At 37.2% G+C, this 17,989-nt stretch overlaps 1 protein-coding gene and 1 long non-coding RNA gene across 25 annotated transcripts in view; both read right to left on the bottom strand.

Annotated features, from left to right (window-relative positions):
- adgrb2 (adhesion G protein-coupled receptor B2) overlaps nucleotides 1-8,353 on the bottom strand; it is a 323,031-nt gene extending 314,678 nt beyond the window's left edge. For 17 of the 24 annotated variants that reach the window (XM_089123170.1, XM_089123177.1, XM_089123176.1 and 14 more), the window contains exon 1: nucleotides 7,714-8,352. The gene's annotated coding sequence lies outside the window, so the exon portion shown is untranslated. Of the gene's footprint in view, nucleotides 1-7,713 lie in introns of all 24 variants that reach the window. The other 7 variants (XM_089123194.1, XM_089123186.1, XM_089123181.1 and 4 more) reach the window with 2 other exon arrangements.
- A 3,617-nt stretch (nucleotides 8,354-11,970) lies between these two features.
- Nucleotides 11,971-15,905, bottom strand: LOC148970989 (uncharacterized). The gene is made up of 5 exons (XR_016147209.1): nucleotides 15,729-15,905; nucleotides 15,392-15,502; nucleotides 14,333-14,402; nucleotides 14,126-14,248; nucleotides 11,971-12,187 (listed from the first exon to the last, which is right to left on the bottom strand). It is a non-coding gene; the product is annotated as an uncharacterized LOC148970989 (long non-coding RNA).
- Nucleotides 15,906-17,989: the final 2,084 nt, after the last annotated feature.

Here is a 17,989-nt window from a genome sequence, read left to right as displayed (position 1 = left end):
CGAATGACAAATACCAATGACAAAGCGTCCCAACTATAGAACTGTCAGGAAGTGAAATTCAGAGCTCGGAGTCAAACACAAAATGAGAGATTGAGTTTGACCATAAAAATACAGCAAGGGGGAAAACAGCCATCAAGACCTTGTGTCGCTTCAAAGTCTCAGGGGTTCTCCCGTACAAAGGCACAGAGGCTTAGAGACAAAGAATCAATACAATCTGTGAGGTTTTAACTTTCTCTTTCGGCTGGACATAATGGAAAAAAACATTACATAAAAGCAAATATTGCTGCTGGGCAGCGTGCTGAAACCACAGAGTGCACCGCTACAAGTCCTGGAGTCCCTGGACGACAGAGAAAAATGATGACAGCTCCAAATGTTCGCCCAGAGGACAACAACAACAGATACTTGCATCAAAAAAGCCCATCATTTCAGTCCATGACTGTGTTTTTACAAATGGCTTATCAAATGGTCACTGCATTCATATATCTTAAAGGATTAGTTCACTTTTGAAAAAACCTTTTGCTGATAATTTACTCACCCCCATGTCATCCAAGATGTCCATGTCTTTCTTTCCTCAGTCGAAAAGAAATTAAGATTTTTGATGAAAACATTCCAGGATTTTTCTCCATATAATGGACTTACATGGGAACCAGACGGTCCAAGGTCCAAATGAGAGTTAATAACAGTTTCAGATGCAGCTTCAAATGTCTTTACACGACACCAGACGATGAATAAGGGTCTTATCATGTGAAACGATCGGTTATTTCAAAATTTATTTTCCAAAAATGTAACTTTTCTGAGGACAAATGCTAGCCTTGCTCTATTCTGTGAGGCGCGTTTGTAACGTCACGTAATAAGTAATTACGTTCAAAAGGTCACGGGCGACTTAGCCGGAAGTACAGAATCAAAATCGTCCGACATCGTTGTTTTAACTTTTAATTCCTTTTTTTGTAAACGGCGTTTGAGTTAGTTTGCACGTTCAACTTGTAAACACTGACTGTACTTTTGGCTACGTCGCCCATGACCTTTTGAATGTAATTACGTATTACGTGACGTTACAAATGCGCCTCACAGAATAGAGCAAGGCTAGCATTTCTCCTTAGAAAAGTTACATTTTTGGAATAAGTTTTGAAATAACCGATCGTTTCGCATGATAAGAACCTTTTTTCATCGTCCGGTGTCGTTTAAAGACATTTGAAGCTGCATCTGAAACTGTTATTAACTCTCATTTGGACCTTGGACTGTCTGGTTCCCATGTAAGTCCATTATATGGAGAAAAATCCTGGAATGTTTTCATCAAAAACCTTAATTTCTTTTCGACTGAGGAAAGAAAGACATGGACATCCTGGATGACATGGGGGTGAGTAAATTATCAGCAAAAGTTTTTTCAAAAGTGAACTAATCCTTTAAAGGGATAGTTCACCCAAAAATGATGATTCTGTCATCATTTCAAACCTTTTGGAACTCCAAAGAAGTTATTTCTGAAAATAGTTTCAATGCCGTCAACTGAGTTTCTTTGTCAGTCCAAACCCACTTGAAGCAGACACAATAAGGTCATAGAGATTTGTAATAACATTAGGGCTGTAAATGTTATTAACATATATGAATGCAGTGACCATTTGATTAGTTTAGCTCCAACCCTGATCAAACACACCTGATTAGCTTGCTCAGTTGTGTTTGATCAGGGTTGGAACTAAACTCTGCAGGGACAGTGGCCCTCCAGGACCGAGATTGGGGAACCCTGCATTAGGGTTAGTAAATTACATTTTCATTTTTTGGATAAAACATCCTCTTGAATACTTATTTTGCCTGATGTGTGTCTGATATTTCTATTCTAAACACCGATTAATGTGGTAACAGTAGCAAAGAGTCATTTTCAACAAATCCATTCAGCTTTAGAGGGCCCTGCACACAAAATTGCCCACTACAAATATTGACACATGAAAATGGGTAGAAGCCAGAGGCACCCTGTTGATCGCAGCATCTGTGCCTTGAAACGCAGACTTCCAGCTTTACACCACGACATGAACAATAGAAGCCGAGCTAGATTTGGCTTTCCTGAATGATCACGTTTCTGGGACAGAGAGCTGATAACCGATAAGAAAGCTCTGCTGGAGGACGACAGACAGGAAAGCCTGCTGAAGCACAGACACGAGGCTAAAGCGCATTTGTCAGGCAGTATTGCTCACCAGGGCTTTCCCAGCCAGTGAATGTGAGCTGACAGTGTTTGCAAGAATTAAAACATCAGGCTTTATCTCACTGCCTAAACCTGATATATCATATTTTTCAGTCAGGCGGCTCACGAACGAGCGGTGCTGGCGTATGGTCTACAGCGGAAGTGGGAGGGGAAATTTTCTGAAACAATGCAGCGGCCAGGGACCACTCAACCAGGCAAGACCAAGCTGTTGCCTGGCTCACGATCCATTTGCAGTTCTCTACATCCCATCACACGCAGGAGACGGTGAGGGGCATCAGTCTCTCTAACAGGATTGAGAGGTTCATGCAGAGCCAGCAATATCCCTCTTGATTTTCAGAGGCAAGAGAAAGCCTACATTAGAGCTATGGTTCTCAAGGCCTTCCAATGTCCAAGACAACATCCAATGACATATTTAATGCTTTTAGGATTTAATTTGAAAATGAAATGCATTAAATTTTTGCATTGCCAACGTGTGAAGTGCTTCCCCGACTTCCTATATTGTCTATAAAGTCTATGAAAACCTTTCGACTGATTTCTATTTGAAGGACTTGGGCCAGATTCGCCAAGAAAATCCAAAGGATTTGACGGTAACGCACTCTTTTGAGAACCTCTCTTCCATTCGATGATGCACGAAATCAATGCTTATACATTGTTCAGTATAATGCCAAAAGAGCTATTCTGTAATGTAATGTCAATGTGTCATTCAAAGAAAAGGGATAAATTTAAACTATTCTCACAGCCAGATCTAAAGTTTCTAGTCTTATCAAAACAATGTAATTTGAATTGCCTCATCTAACGACATGAATGATGTAGGTGCAAATATAACCATACCACTATGATGACTGATCTTTCTTATCCATGCTGTCATTTTTGTTGTGTTTACGTTGTTATTAAGAGGAAAGTGCGCAGCACATATTTACCTTCACATCGTTCTCGGCAGGGCGGATGGAGTCATGTTTTCTGCAAACGTTTTTTCATTGCAAAGAATGAAAAGAGACCTTTTTTTGTGAGTATATTGGGACATTGAATTACGTTCAGTCTCTTGCACGTTACAAGTGTGTGAGAGTAAGCACGAGCAATTTGCTGGCTGCAGTTCACTTAATGACCATCAGTGCCGCTAAGGCTTTCTGAATTCTACACATAGCCCTTTTAAAGGAGTAGTTCACTTTTGAAAAAAAAACGTTTTGCTGATAATTTACTCACCCCCATGTCATCCAGGATGTCCATGTCATTCTTTCTTCAGTCGAAAACAAATAAAGGTTTTTGATGAAAACATTCCAGCATTTTTCTCCATATGATACACTTCAGTGGGAACCAAACAGTTCAAGGTCCAAAAGACACTTTAGACACTCAGTACAAATTGCAAATTGTTCAAAGGGCTTTAAACGATTCCAGACGATGAATAAGGGTCTCATTAAGCGAAACAATTGCTCATTTAATAAATAAATAACAAAGTTTAAGTTTTATAAGCTCAAATGCTCGCCTTGCTCTGTTCTGTGATGCATGTTCATTAAAATGAACAAATCTTTTTCCGAGTCATTTGGTTCACTCAATGAACGAAAGACACAAATTGACTCGGAAAAAGATTCGTTCATTTTGATGATTTTAAATGAGTGATCGTTTCGCTTGATAAGGCCCTTATTCATTGTCTGGAATCGTTTAAAGCCCTTTCAACAGTTTGCAGTTTTTCCTGAAAGTGTCTTATGGAACTTGAACCTTTTGGTTCCCACTGAAGTGTATTATATGGAGAAAAATGCTGGAATGTTTTCAAAAACCTTAATTTCTTTTCGATTGAAGAAAGAAAAACATGGACATCTTGGATGACATGGGGGTGAGTAAATTATCAGCAAAAGTTTTTTTTTTTTTGTTTTTTTTTTTTTCAAAAGTGAACTACTCCTTTGGGATGTAATTAATATTTCCGTTATGGCCAATATCCAAAATAAAAAAAATATCTGGTTTACATTTTAAATGTGCCAAATTAATTTATGCATCACAACATCAGCTTGCTTTTTACAATATATGAACAAAATGGATATATTAAGATACTTTTAAATGTATTGTTTTAAACTTTAAGTGAGGGTTAAATGATGGCAAAGCTAATCCTAATGGAAAAATAAGGGAACTGAGCATGCATATTTAAATATCTAATATAATGGTTAAAAAGAAAACATTCCTAAAATGTCTAAATAAACTCAATATTTCAGCCAATAAACAATATCACACAGAAATTGTGCATCCTTAATCTTAAAGGTAGACTAAAATAAACGATATATGCAGCTGGTATTCCTGAATATTGAATATACTGAAAAGAATGAACAGCTTTTATGTATATTTGACAAATGAATTTGTTTTCGCTCTATGGCAAATGAATAAATAAACTGCAGGAGTTCAGTAATGAGACCTAAAGCAAGCAGGAATACATTCATTGTAAGGAACAGTGTGTACCACTCTGCAGGAGTGGGCAGCTGTGGAATTAAACCAGTGATTTGAAAAACTACAATATTTCATAATTGATCATCTGTCTGAAAGAGCACTGTGTCTGTGTCTGTGGAAGCCCTGTATAATAAGCCTATATCATGTCGACCAGCCTCCAATCAGACATGTTTCAGTCTAATGTAAGTGTGGTCCTTCAACACATAACCTTGAATTGAACAAAACCATTGAAGTCCTCATGAGAAAGGTCCAATGCACAGCAGCACAGACCCACTGAAGCGCATCCTGGATGCAGAATGATATTACGCTTCAATGTAATCTCAGTGCATGGACTCATGGGTTTTCCCTTGCTCAGCATTCAGCACACACACTATAAGCATGCTAAGACATTTGCTGAGAAGTTATGTCACCGGGATCAAATCTGACATTTGCATTTTATTTAAATCGCACACGCACACACATATATATATATATATATATAAGTGAGAGCTGAGCCATGTCATCATGCAACTTGGAAGTTTGCAGAGTCTCCCTGGTTGCATTAGAGGAAACATTACTGCACATGTGCATGTTGTTCATTTTCACATAGCAGTGTACAAGAGACCAAATTCAATCCCTGTTATCACACGGCTACAGGTTTAGTACAGGTTGAATCCGAGTGGATTGCATGCCAGGCATAAATAGACAAACTCATCAACTTAGCATAAATGCCTCTCTTACACATCACGCTAAAGGTATTATCCCCAGCAGCCTGTAGACCGGTTTTATTTCTCATTAATTAGCCAAGCTTAACCCTTAAATGGTGTCTACATCCTGGGAGACATTTGAGAGGCTTGAGGGGGAACAGTAAGAGAGTAAGGGGGGGGCCTAATTTCTGAGTACAAATATTTAAAGAGAAATTAAGCAACTTATAAAAGCTATGGAGTTAACTCACCACCATTATCCAAAAGTCACATGGCAACATGCTATGAGAAGGTCACTGACATTGTCGTTAATCTTACCATCCTTTTACCACAGGCGTACAGGACAGCCCCACAGCGTAGGGGGCCCCTCACGGCGTTATGAGCCAATTATAGTTTAACTTCCCTAGAAAGTTTTTTCTCTCTCTCTGCATAGTAGTCACATCAAGCTGTGTGAATCCATGTGCTTAATGCGGCATAGAGGTAGCATTAATGTATTCACACACACGTGCATCACTCACTCGAATATTGATTATTGAGATATCAATATCTGACTTAAACTAGTATATTATACTATGCTACTCTGAATTCATGACCTGTTTTAAATGACAGAAAACTAATGAACATTGAACTGACAATATTACCCAAAATAACATGCCATACTACAGTATTTCCTTATCCACCTTATTTTTAATGTCATTTTTTAAATTTAAGTTTTTGTTTTGTTTTTCTTTACAAATGTGTTAATTTTTTAAGTTTACCATTTTGAAATTGATTTTAAATTGCCATTTATTCCAGTGTTAGTCACTTTCGGATATATTTTAGCTGTACAAAAACATTCCGCTATGCTTGACTCTGCAAATTGGTATTTGATATTATGCAGTTTTATCATAATCACAAACACAGTTTGCCAGCCAAACAAGTTTATCATTCCTGCACTTTTTTTTTTTTTTATAGTTAACATTATTCACATAAAGCAGATAATAAATTGAAATTCTAGCACATTCATCAAAATAGCTACTTCTAATTTTTTTTAAAAAAATAAAAAATATATGGTGGATAAATGAAAACGCTTGTAAGCAAATTCAAAACTTGTGGGTGGCAGGGCCTGTGTCATGGTCTTGGAAAAAAAAAAAAAAAAAAAAAAAGCTAAAATTAGGTTAGATGGTCTTGGTTGTTTTTACCTGGAAGATCCTGCATGGTCTCCCAGGATGATGTTTAGCTGGTTAGATGGTCTCCCAACTTGACCAGCTAAGACCAGCCTGGTCATTTAAACAAAAAACAAAAAAAAATTCTCTAAATCTCTTTTTTCAGCAGGGATATTTATAATCAATATTTGTGCTAATAATGAAATTACAAATAATTATTTATTAGCAACTTAGTTCCACGTTCCTGTTTATGCAAGGGTCAACGTGTCATCCGTGTGCGCTTCATTCCATGACACACAAGATTAATGGACGTTGATTCAATCTGCTCTTGTAAAATCTACTTAAAGTGGCAGTGTCTTAAAGAAAACTGCTAATTTAGATCATCATCTTGGAGTATCATCGCAGAATATATTATCGTAGTGGCTGCAGAAGAAACGGCGCTGAAAGAGCAGTTGTGAAAAAGACGCGTTCAACAGATGGGCGACTGCTCTTCCTCACGGCCGCAGACCACTACGACAAACCTTTGATTCATTAGCTTAAAGGCTGGCCGGGAATGTTAATCAAAAGAAAGCTGCATTGGCTTATTGACTAAACGGTTATCAGTTTGTCGGTTATTGATACAAATTGGATTCTATTTTTAAGTTCCGTTGTTAAAGGCAACTACAGCGGGCGCCAAATCACAGTTGTATCACCTTCAAATAACATTACAGTCGCGCGGTGACAGTAGAGACTGTCTTTAGACGTCGATATGGATGCAATATGACGAAATATCCAAAAGGAAATCAATTGTAGCGGAAAACGTACAGACGCAAGGCTCAAAATCGTTTTTGTTCTTATACTTTTCCCATTTTCATATGAGACTTGCTGATTGATCAGTGTCACTCAAGGCAAGCTCATCGTAACGTGTTCTGACTAGTCGGCTGTATAGGGATATTCTTGATTAGCCTATATTAAGTTGATGGTCGAGGCATGAATGGGAAAGGCAACAGAGACATTCTGAATTCATTATTGATGCAGATATAATAATAATAGGCACAGTGCACATGATTCAGAAGTGAAAGGAGACTTGATTCAAATTCACAGACGACACTTTCACGTATTCCAACTTAAAGGATCATGAACTAAATGTAGGCTATTCATAAAGTGGTCGGTCTATGACAATACGCTGGTGTTTTAAACCATCCCGATGCACAGAATGCGAAGCAACGCATTAGCAGATATTTTTAAGACATTAAAAGAAATAAAAGCAGTAACATACCTTGTCTCTGTCAGTAGTTATTCTATATTTCCCGATTTGTTCCGTAGATGCAAATGCAGTTTGCCATCCATGACACGACTCAGTTTGAGATTGAGTATCTTTCTCCACAACCTACCCTCGCGAAAAAAGAACCCAAGCTATTTTCAGAGGATGAGAGGATAAAAAAACTGAAAGGGCAGATATTAAATACCATTAGCATAAAAGGGGGATAATAAACCTAATCAAACACAACAGCAAAAAAAGGAGAGAGAGAAAAGAAAGAAGGGGAATAAGAAAAAAAAAATGGGCTAAAAAAATGAATGCGGTACAAAACGAATTGACTTTAGTTCACAAACTGAGGGCTCCAGTAATTCCACGCTGCGTCTCTGTATTCCAAACGAACTGAGTGCGCTCTGCAACGGAAAACGCAGATCTATCCGTTTATTCCCAATCTGCTGCGGTTTTACTTCCAGGACTTCAACTTGCAGTAGCATCACTTACACTTGAGCGTCCGTGTGAATAGATATTTGCCTTCTCCCTTTCGGCTTCGGCAGAACGCTTTCTGTGCTCTGGCATCCGAGTTCTCGGAAAAGAAGCACCGCACTCAGTCAGGCGTCTCTGGATGCCCGCATTCACTGTAGCAGCGAGGACGATAGAGGCGCGTGCACGCTCTTCTTTCTCAGGGGAGTAGGACGCGCGCGCTGGATACATACGTCAGCCGGCGCGTTCTCCAAATAGAACGCGAACGCGAAGTTCACTGCGAATTCTGATCGTAACATGCATATTATTTCATGTTTTATGTATTTGGCTTCCTCTCTGCTGTTACAACTGTTGTCGTCAAAAGGAGCCTAACGTGAGTTGACAACTTGACACGAATATGAACACCAAACAAATTTCAGGCCTCTCAGTTTCCTCTTCATAGTATAAATGTTTCAGGGTACAATGTTTTTTTTTTTTTTAAAGATATGCATGGAATATTTGACAAACTGTGGTAAGCTATCAAAGAGACACCAACCATATGATTAAATGTGTTGAAGCATTAAAAATATTGAAGCAGCACTTTGCAAGTTACAAAACTCAGCACTCTGGTATGGAATGATATGCCTTTTATATCCGTGAAGTAAGTTAAGTCTGTGCATCCGTCAGCATAAATTGGTCTGTAATAACCAGTATTTATTTAGCAAAATTGCACGCTTTCATTTTGTACTGATCTATTCATAATATCTTATGATCTGGCTGGGTGACATCAAATTTTAATCCACGGATGCTGTTCATTTGCTTGATTTAACTTATTACAAAAGTATTACCAGGCAAGAGTAGCCTAAGATACATATTAAATGAAGGAAAAAGGGAGGAAATTGCAAGGAAATCAACATGGCTACTGTACAGGAAGTTCTGCCCTATGGGAAAAGACCCAGATCATATAAGAAGTTTTGGTAACACTTTATGTTACGGATTCCATGATACAGTGTAACTACTTAATTAATTACTTAGTAGTAGACATTGTAATAACATGTGACAAAATGTAATTAACATGTAACTAATATATGGAACAGCCTGTACAGATTGTAATTACACTCATGTATTAGGCAGCTACTGTTACACACATGTAACAGGCCGAGTCGGTTACATACCGACTTGGTACAATGTAACAAGTACTTAAATATGTTACTAAGGTAAAAAGCCTGCAGTTACACATGGTCATGTTCTAAAATAAAGTGTATCAAGGTTGTACTTCAGTGCACTTCATGTGCACAGTTGTTCCATAACTTACATGTTAATTACATTGTGTTACATGTTATTACAATGTCTACCAAGTAATTGATTAAGTAATAACACTGTACACACACACACACACACACACTCTCTCTCTCTCTCTCTCTCTCTCTCTCTCTCCCTCTCTCTCTCTCTCTCTCTCTCTCTCTCTCTCTCTCTAATTGAATGATACAATTGTAGTCAGATTGTATTGCTGATTTGAATAAAGTTGTTGCAACATAATCTTGTACAACGCTTTTGGAGATTTTGGTATTATCTTATAAACTGTAAGATCATTGCAACTCAAAATTGTCTAAAAAGTCTATTTTATTTTAATTTCCCCCACACAGAATGTTTCCAGATCAGTAAAACGATTAGGTTGTCTTGGATGTGCTGCATGTTTGAGATATCCCAGGTAAATAGTCTGTTGAATGCCAAGGCCATTGCAAAACCTTTATATTGTGTTGCTTGAAAAAGCATATTAGTATGGTTGACTTTGAGGTATGTTATGGATCATGATTAATATAATTTTTAAATACAGATTTTTCTCTCTCTGGCCTTGAGACATTATTTATACTTTATTCATTTATTCTTTTGTTGGCAGAATATTCCCTTGAAAAGTGTTGTTTTGTTCAAATGCTGCTGCTTTTACTTCAAAAGTTTGGTGATTGTAGCCAAAAGTTATGTTAAATTTGCACTTTATATGGTCTGACCAGCACATTGCAACACCGTTGGGGGGTGGAATTATATTACTTCCAAAATTTGACTAAAGTGTAAATATGAACTGCTTGAATTAATCAATCAATAAATCAATCTTTTGTTGTTTGTTTGTGCTTTGCCACTGCATATGTAACTGTTGTTGAATAGTTGTATACCAATACACCATAATACCATAATACAGCATTTCCTGAGTTCGTTGCAATATGTGTTGTATTAGCCTACATGTCACATGTTTTGTGATGAGATTGTTTCCTTCTGAGAAACCTTGTGTGTTTCACGTTTTTGTGTTTAAACAAACTTCCATGGCAGCTAAATCTGAATTCCTGCAAGTCTAATAATCCCAGACCAGTTTTTGTTTTCTTGGTCTTTAGATCTTGCCTTGAATTTTTACTTAACTTGTGTTTCTTAGTGGCATCTCAGATATTGCTGTGTGCAAACAGTGAGCATTTCCATATCTTTTCATAAGCCTCCCCTGCTTTATATAAGACTCAATTATCTATATTTTCTGATTCTCAGTCAGCTGCTTAAAGAAACCCGTGGCTTTTGAATGTAAACACTCTGAGAGGTTTGAAGAGTCTGAGAGTTATTATATAAACCCTGGAACTGTCTTTACCTGATTTAGAGCAAGGCCTTGCACGTTCAGAGAATTATGTTCCTGAGTCCTTAAAAATAAATGGACAGAAGAGCATCAATGGAACATGACATGTTGGTCAAACATAGTTATAAATGTAGCTTAGAATAGGACACAAGAAGGTTTTACAGTTTGCACTGCCATCCCTGAGCTCATAAGTAATTAGTATAATAGTTGAACACAATAGGTGTAGATGTTTTACAGTTTTGGTAGATCAATTTAAAGGAGTAGTTCACTTTTAAAAACAACTTTTGCTGATAATTTACTCACCAACATGTCATTTAAGATGAAGAAATTAAGGTTTTTAATGAAAACGTTCCAGGATTTTTCTCCATATAATGGACTTCAATGGGAACCAAACGGTTCAAGGTCCAAAAGACAGTTTCAGTGCAAACTGGAAACTTTTCAAAGGGCTTTAAATGATTTCAGACGATGAATAGGGGTCTTATCAAGCGAAATGATCGCTAATTTTAAAAACGTTTTATAAGCTCAAATGGTCGCCTTGCTCTGTTCTGTGATGCAAGTTCGTGACTCTCCTTTTCTAACTTGTTTATCAAAATGTTGGTTCATTCAATGAAACGAAATGAACGAGTTGACTCGGAAAAGATTTGTTCATTTTGACTACAGTTCGAATAGGAGAGTTCGAACATTTGAGCTTATAAAACTTAAACTTTGTTATTTATTTATTAAATGAGCGATCATTACGCTTGATAAGACCCTTATTCATCGTCTGAAATCGTTTAAAGCCCTTTGAACAGTTTGCAGTTTGCACTGAAAGTGTCTTTTGGACCTTGAACCATTTGGTTCCCATTGAAGTCCATTATATAGAGAAAAATCCTGGAATGTTTTCATCAAAAACCTTCATTTCTTTTCGACTGTAGAAAAAATGACATGGACATCTTGGATGACATGGGGGTGAGTATTTTTTTTTAAAAGTGAACTACTCCTTTAAAACATTCACACACACACACACACACACACACACACACACACACACACACACACACAAATCCTTTTACAATCTATTATACTTTATAATATATATAACAATGTCAGAAGCTGAAGTACCGCCTCCAAGTTGGACTAGCATTCATTGTACGGACGTATTTTCGTATACAGACAACATGAATGGCCCTTTTGGATTTATAATTAAAAATCGCTGTGACGTTTTATTTGTATTTTTCTTGTCATGGCACACTGTCGGAGATCTGTGGCATCAGACAATTTGATGTTAGTATGTAAATCACTTAAGAGGCTTCTTGTTTGGAGTTCACAGTAAGCACAGTTGATGTGAGCAGCAGAACCTTCTGGTGCATGAAAAGAGAGATTTCTCTCTGGTCTTGACTATTCTGTTTGCTTCTGGTGTGTGCCAGGGAGCAGAAGCTGAGGCTGAGAACACAAAGCACTGATTAATGGACTGATGGAACGGAACATAAATGCAGTTGTTTTCTTAATTGACACTGTGGTAATTCTCCTTTGCTCGCTGTAATTTGATATGCATGCCATGTGAATTTTATAAACCGCCGTGCTATTTTTATTCTTTTTAAAATTAGCTGCTAAACAGTGGTTTGTGTGGTTAAAAATAGGGCTGCATGGTAAATTGGGTCCTGATTGGTAGTTGATGCATTTTTGGTAACAAAAGTTCAAGCTGATTTTAAAAAAATTGTTAATTTATACAATGGGAGCTTGTTTCCGAAAAAAGTCAGAATTATGAGAAATAAAGTCACAACTGCATGTTATAAAGTCAGATTTGCATTGTTTTCCATTTAGAATCGGGCTTTATAACTCACAAGTATCTCACAGAAGTCTGAAGATATAAACTCGTAATTCTGAGAAAAAAGGTCAGTCACTATTATCTTTTGAATTGTTTTATTCCGTGTCACAAACCAACGCATTCTCATCCCAAAGCGCCATATAGGACGCTTTTGCAAAAGCGTAAATATCCAACGCACATGGCACCCTTTAACGTCTAATGAGACGCTTCGGTTATGGTTAAGTTTAGGTATGGTGTAGGGTAAGGGTTAGACCACTAGGGGGCGCCTTCTGCCCAAATATGTCTCATTTGACGTTAAAGGGTGCCATGTGCGTTGGATATTTACACTTTTGCAAAAGCGTCCTATATGGCGCTTTGGGATGAGAACGGGCTTCCATATCAGTTGATGAGCCAGCCAATATTAAATGTTTAATTGTGCATGCATATTTTCTTTTTTTTATTTCTTTTTTTTTCATTGTCATCTATCATTTAATGTTTGGTGAACCCAAAATTATTTATTTATTTTTTTCAATGTGCATGTATAAAGTTGTGATGCCTAAATGTACTTGTAATATATATATATTTATATATCAACACTATCTCACGACCAATTCGTACGAATTCGTACGATTTGTCTAAACCCACGTGATGGTTATGTTTAGGGGCGCGGTCAGGGGTAGGTCATTCGTATGAATTCATACGAATTGGCCAATTCGTAAAATATGTACGATTTAGCAAAATCGTATTAATTCGTACGAGTGAGGTCGTATGAATTGTTACGAATTAGCCACTTTTTAATCATTCGTCGAATTCGTACGACTTGGTCGTGAGATCGGGTTGATATATATATATATACAGTATATATATATATATATATATATATATATATATATATATATATATATATATATACTGTGTGTATATATATATATATATATATATATATATATATTTTTTTTTTTTATTTTTTTTTTAAAATGCTGCTTATTGCACTTTGACTGGGCAGGCAAATGCTTATTCTTTTTAACATTAACAGTCAGAGGATTTCATAATGAATGGATTTCATAATGTTGATGGTCTGTTCAGAATGAAGTTTTACAGTATGTTTTCATAGTACATTGAATCTCCTCCAGAGTTCATTCACTGGTTGATCAAATGAACATAGCCACATTTTACATGTTCAATCATTGAAATCCGCTCTCCAAATCTCCCCTCACACTCTCAAAGACGCATACTGTACATTTGTGACACAATGTGTTAATAAGTGCTGACGTGATAAACCAAGCTTATGAAACAGCACAGCAAGTTGACTGCTTGTGAACAGATAAGTTAAATCGCATGCTTTTCATCTTACATCTGTTCCCATTTTTATTTCCCATTTTATCTGTACTTCTCTTCTCATTTCACACATCTCCACAACATTCGTTCCTGAACTATAATTTGGTGCTCTTTCTTTTTTAATTTAGAAATGTCAGAATATGGGGCATGTGGTGGGTTGTGACTAAATGTGAAAATGAAAAATTGCCTCCTAGTGGAAAATCATGAGGCATTACAAAAATGTCACATATTCTCACCTCACAGCCTCACTCTCCTGTGATGCAGTACTCTTGTGAGTCTCGGACTCTCTCTCTCTTACACGCATACGAACACAATCCATTCCAATGCTTAGTTGGTGCAGCCTGTGCTTTATCTATATGCTGATAAAATATGACAATTATGATGATTTCCTTTGCAGCATGTTTTCATTCCCTAAAGGGAGGTGAAGTCATCTTAATGGCTACCTGAGTAAATAAAGCCGGCCTCAACATTCTGACCCATTCCATGAGGGCCATAAATCACCTCTGCAATGCACTGGTGAGCAAACACACAGACAGAAAAGGGAAGAAAAAAGAGGGCATATTCATATTTACGTTTGTGCAAACCATCCTGTGTGTTGTGATACATATCCACATAGGAAGCGTGATTACCCCAGTGTCAAGCTGTTTGTAATTACCAGCTTCATTTAAGAACATGGGGAGGACTGATTTGCCAAATCCTGGTTGCAAGGTACATCTAAAGAAAGGTTAAAATAACCCTGGGTTTTTGAGTTATACACAGTGACTTTTGCACCTGGTTTGCAACAGATAACAGTCACTTATAAAGTGTTTGAGCTAATGCTAGCGAATTGGTTAAATACCTTTGCACATTACAAGGCTTCCATGCATGTCCATGATATCAGCATCAAGTGTTTTTTTTTTTTTAATATTATTATTAATTCACATTAAATATCTAAAGCGAGTAATATGCTGATGAGTTTCATCAGAATTATGCTTAATATGCATTATGTTAATATGCAAAATTAGACCTTTGAAATGTAAAGCGAGAGAAAAGACAAGGAATATGGGAACGTTTGGGGGATTGTCTGCATCTTTGTTTTTATTTTATTTTCTCTTTTTTGTTGTTTTGTCTTGTGTTTTGTTTAGTTTTGTCTAGTCAGTTTTTGTTTTGTCTTGTGTTTTTTATAGTCTTTTATTGTGCCGTTTTTTGACGCAGTATCCACTTTTGAATAACAGATAATAATATATATGTGTTTGAGATAATACTATGATAATAATATGTAGTGTATGAGAAAAGGACACAGTTTTGGAGAGAATAAGACTGAGACGAGCTGTCATTAAAGATCTATGAAAGAGGGACTGATCAAATTAACAGAGGACGCTTTTGTGTCTGCAAACCCTAGAAATGCCAAATAACAGATATCCACATTTTTGCACAGTCGCTGCACAGCCTTATTTTTCTCCCCCCCAGACCAGCAAGACAGACTTCAGACCTTAGAGCTAACACTGTCTCTCTGGACGCACCTGCTCCAGATCCAAGAAGATTGAGATGGGGAAGTGAGAAAACCTGTACAGACCGTCAAACGTAGCTGTCACATCAAATAAAAGCACCAGCCTCCATGCCTAGAAGCTCTACTGAGGGGGAAAAAAAATATACTTCAGTTTCATTCACCCATCTCTGTCTGTTTTCCGCCTCATATCATATCCTGTTAGGGTGGAACAATACAGGTTCAAATTAGCTTTCTGCCTTGATACAAAATGAATGTTGGCTTTAGCTATTTGTACATATTGAGGCAGAGCATAGACATCACACTCAATAATCACTTGTAATAAATGTATAAGCCAAAGACTGCACAAATACCTCAAAATCTGTGTCCTAACAGAGGCATTGTGAGAGGTAGGGTATCATCAAAGTGTGAGCTGGTTCACAAATCGAGTCCAGGCAGAGATCAAGTCTCTGGCTTTGTTTAATAGATCAACTCAAAACTCCAAAGCGTTCTTTTCCATAACCAAAAACTCTTCCAGCTTCACTTTATGCTTCTCAAACAAAAACAGACAGTCTCTCTCTGTTCTCAGCTCATTAACAGCTTTTCTCTTTCACTCACAGCAGCTGTGTCCCCACCGCTGAGAAACCTGGTAACTGTAGTCCAGGCCGAGGTGGCCATCTTGGTTTGTAGTCCCCATTTGCTGTAACCACCTAGATGAAACATACCTTGCCTCTATGACATACCCTCTCACGATGCCAAATAACCAACCATGACATAATAAAGTATATTGATTGATTTATGGATGGATAGATGGATGGTTTGGGCGACTAATTCATCCATTTCTGTTGTGCACCAAAGGAAGTTGACCTCGACCAGCAGTGGTTATTCGCAAAAACATTTTTTTTTAAGTTAGTTACATTAAAATGTAGATTGGTCTTATTTGAACATAGAAAGTAAGACTGATTGTTAGTTGTCAACTTAGCGGCTATGTTTATGCAGCTGGCCCCAGGGTGTTGAAGGGTATTTAGCATATCTGAATATAGAAATACACTAGTGTACTTTCTCATATAATTGCTAGTAAATATTAGTAAATGTCAGCATTTACTAACCCACGTGTCATTCAAACATTTAGGGATTTCTTTCTCCTGGGCAACTTGAAAGTCAATAGTGTCCAAATAAGGGTAAGTAAAGACTTTAATTTTCTGGGGGTGAACTATTCGTAAGCAATAAGGTAGGAGAGGCCGTGTTGTATCGTGAATAAGTAATGGCTGAAGGGCGTTGTTAGGCACGACACGAAGTGGAGCATTCACGATACAGCGCTTGCCTCGAATACCTTATTGTATTTATAAAATGGTTACCACACAATTAAAATATTAAAGTAAAAAAATATGTATTATTGCAACTTTCATGAAGTAAAATCACTAAATGCCTTCCTTCCACTAGAAAAAAAAAATAGTCCCTGACCGTGAACAGCAACAACGTTCCAATGTGTAATATGCATGAAAGCTCAAATAAAAACAACAGGATCTGCAGTGTTGCGCAGTGATAACTAGCACCATTGTGAAGCGGTCGTAGCCGCGTTTTATCATGAATAAAGCACAGCTATTCACCAATCAAAATCAAGGATTGGAACTAACCATTTTATTAAGTTTAAAAATGTAAAAAAAACTAAAAATGAAAAAGTTTTCCTTTGCTTATTTCGCGTGACAACATTGTCAAAACAAACCCCGTTCACGGAGATCACAAAAACGGATCAGTAAAAATACTGTATTGTGCTGCCAGGCCAGTAGAAACTTTGTGCCTGTAGACTAACACGTAATACGTATGCGCTTGATTTCACCATCATCTTTTTGCTGTTTACATAGGGATGATAACGGTATTGTTTTAAAAACTACGGTGGCCGAGAGAGCTCACCGTGTTGCAACCTAAAGAAGACGCATCCAAATAGAAAAACGCATGCAAATAGAAAAAATCATCTGCAAATTAAGAAAATCATCTTCATCAGTTCCACAACACTCGTGTGCTCCAAGTACTCACAACACAACCAAATACAGAAACGTGCTGCAAGTAACACAGACCACAACGGAAATGTTTCCGGGGAACCAAATAAGTGATGGACCCGACTGCCACACGTCATGTGAAATGTCAGTGTCTCAACTTTAAAACTTTGGACCATATTACCTAACATTTCTTATTAAACTTTTCTTTATGAAAATTTAAACATAACATGAAACAATTTGTAGAGTGTAACTGATGTACTGTATAGATTAATATCTTGCCTTCATGTTCTTCTTCTCTATCTTTTTTTATTTATTTAGTTTAGTTTTCAGATCATTGTTCTTTTCTCGTTTGTATTCTGATGACATTGAACATATTGTCAATACATGTTGTATATTGTATACAAGTTGTATGTCATAATAAATTGAATCTCAACATCCTCCCCAGTCTTCCCCTGAAACTCCCTCCTCCTCCTCGTTTCCCCTCTCCCTTCTTTTAGTGCTCTGGCAGGTCATTTGCAATGCTAAGCACCAGTTGGCAGTCGTGTTGGAGAGAGCATAAGAGGAAATGGGCAGAGCCTTCCCCAACATCAGGCTAATCATTTTATCTCTGCTCTTCATTGCTGCATAATAAGTGT

This window comes from Pimephales promelas, chromosome 18 (genome assembly GCF_988280905.1).
Source record: "Pimephales promelas chromosome 18, fPimPro1.hap1.1, whole genome shotgun sequence".
Taxonomy (NCBI): domain Eukaryota; kingdom Metazoa; phylum Chordata; class Actinopteri; order Cypriniformes; family Leuciscidae; genus Pimephales; species Pimephales promelas.
This window is presented reverse-complemented; position numbering and strand designations above follow the sequence as displayed.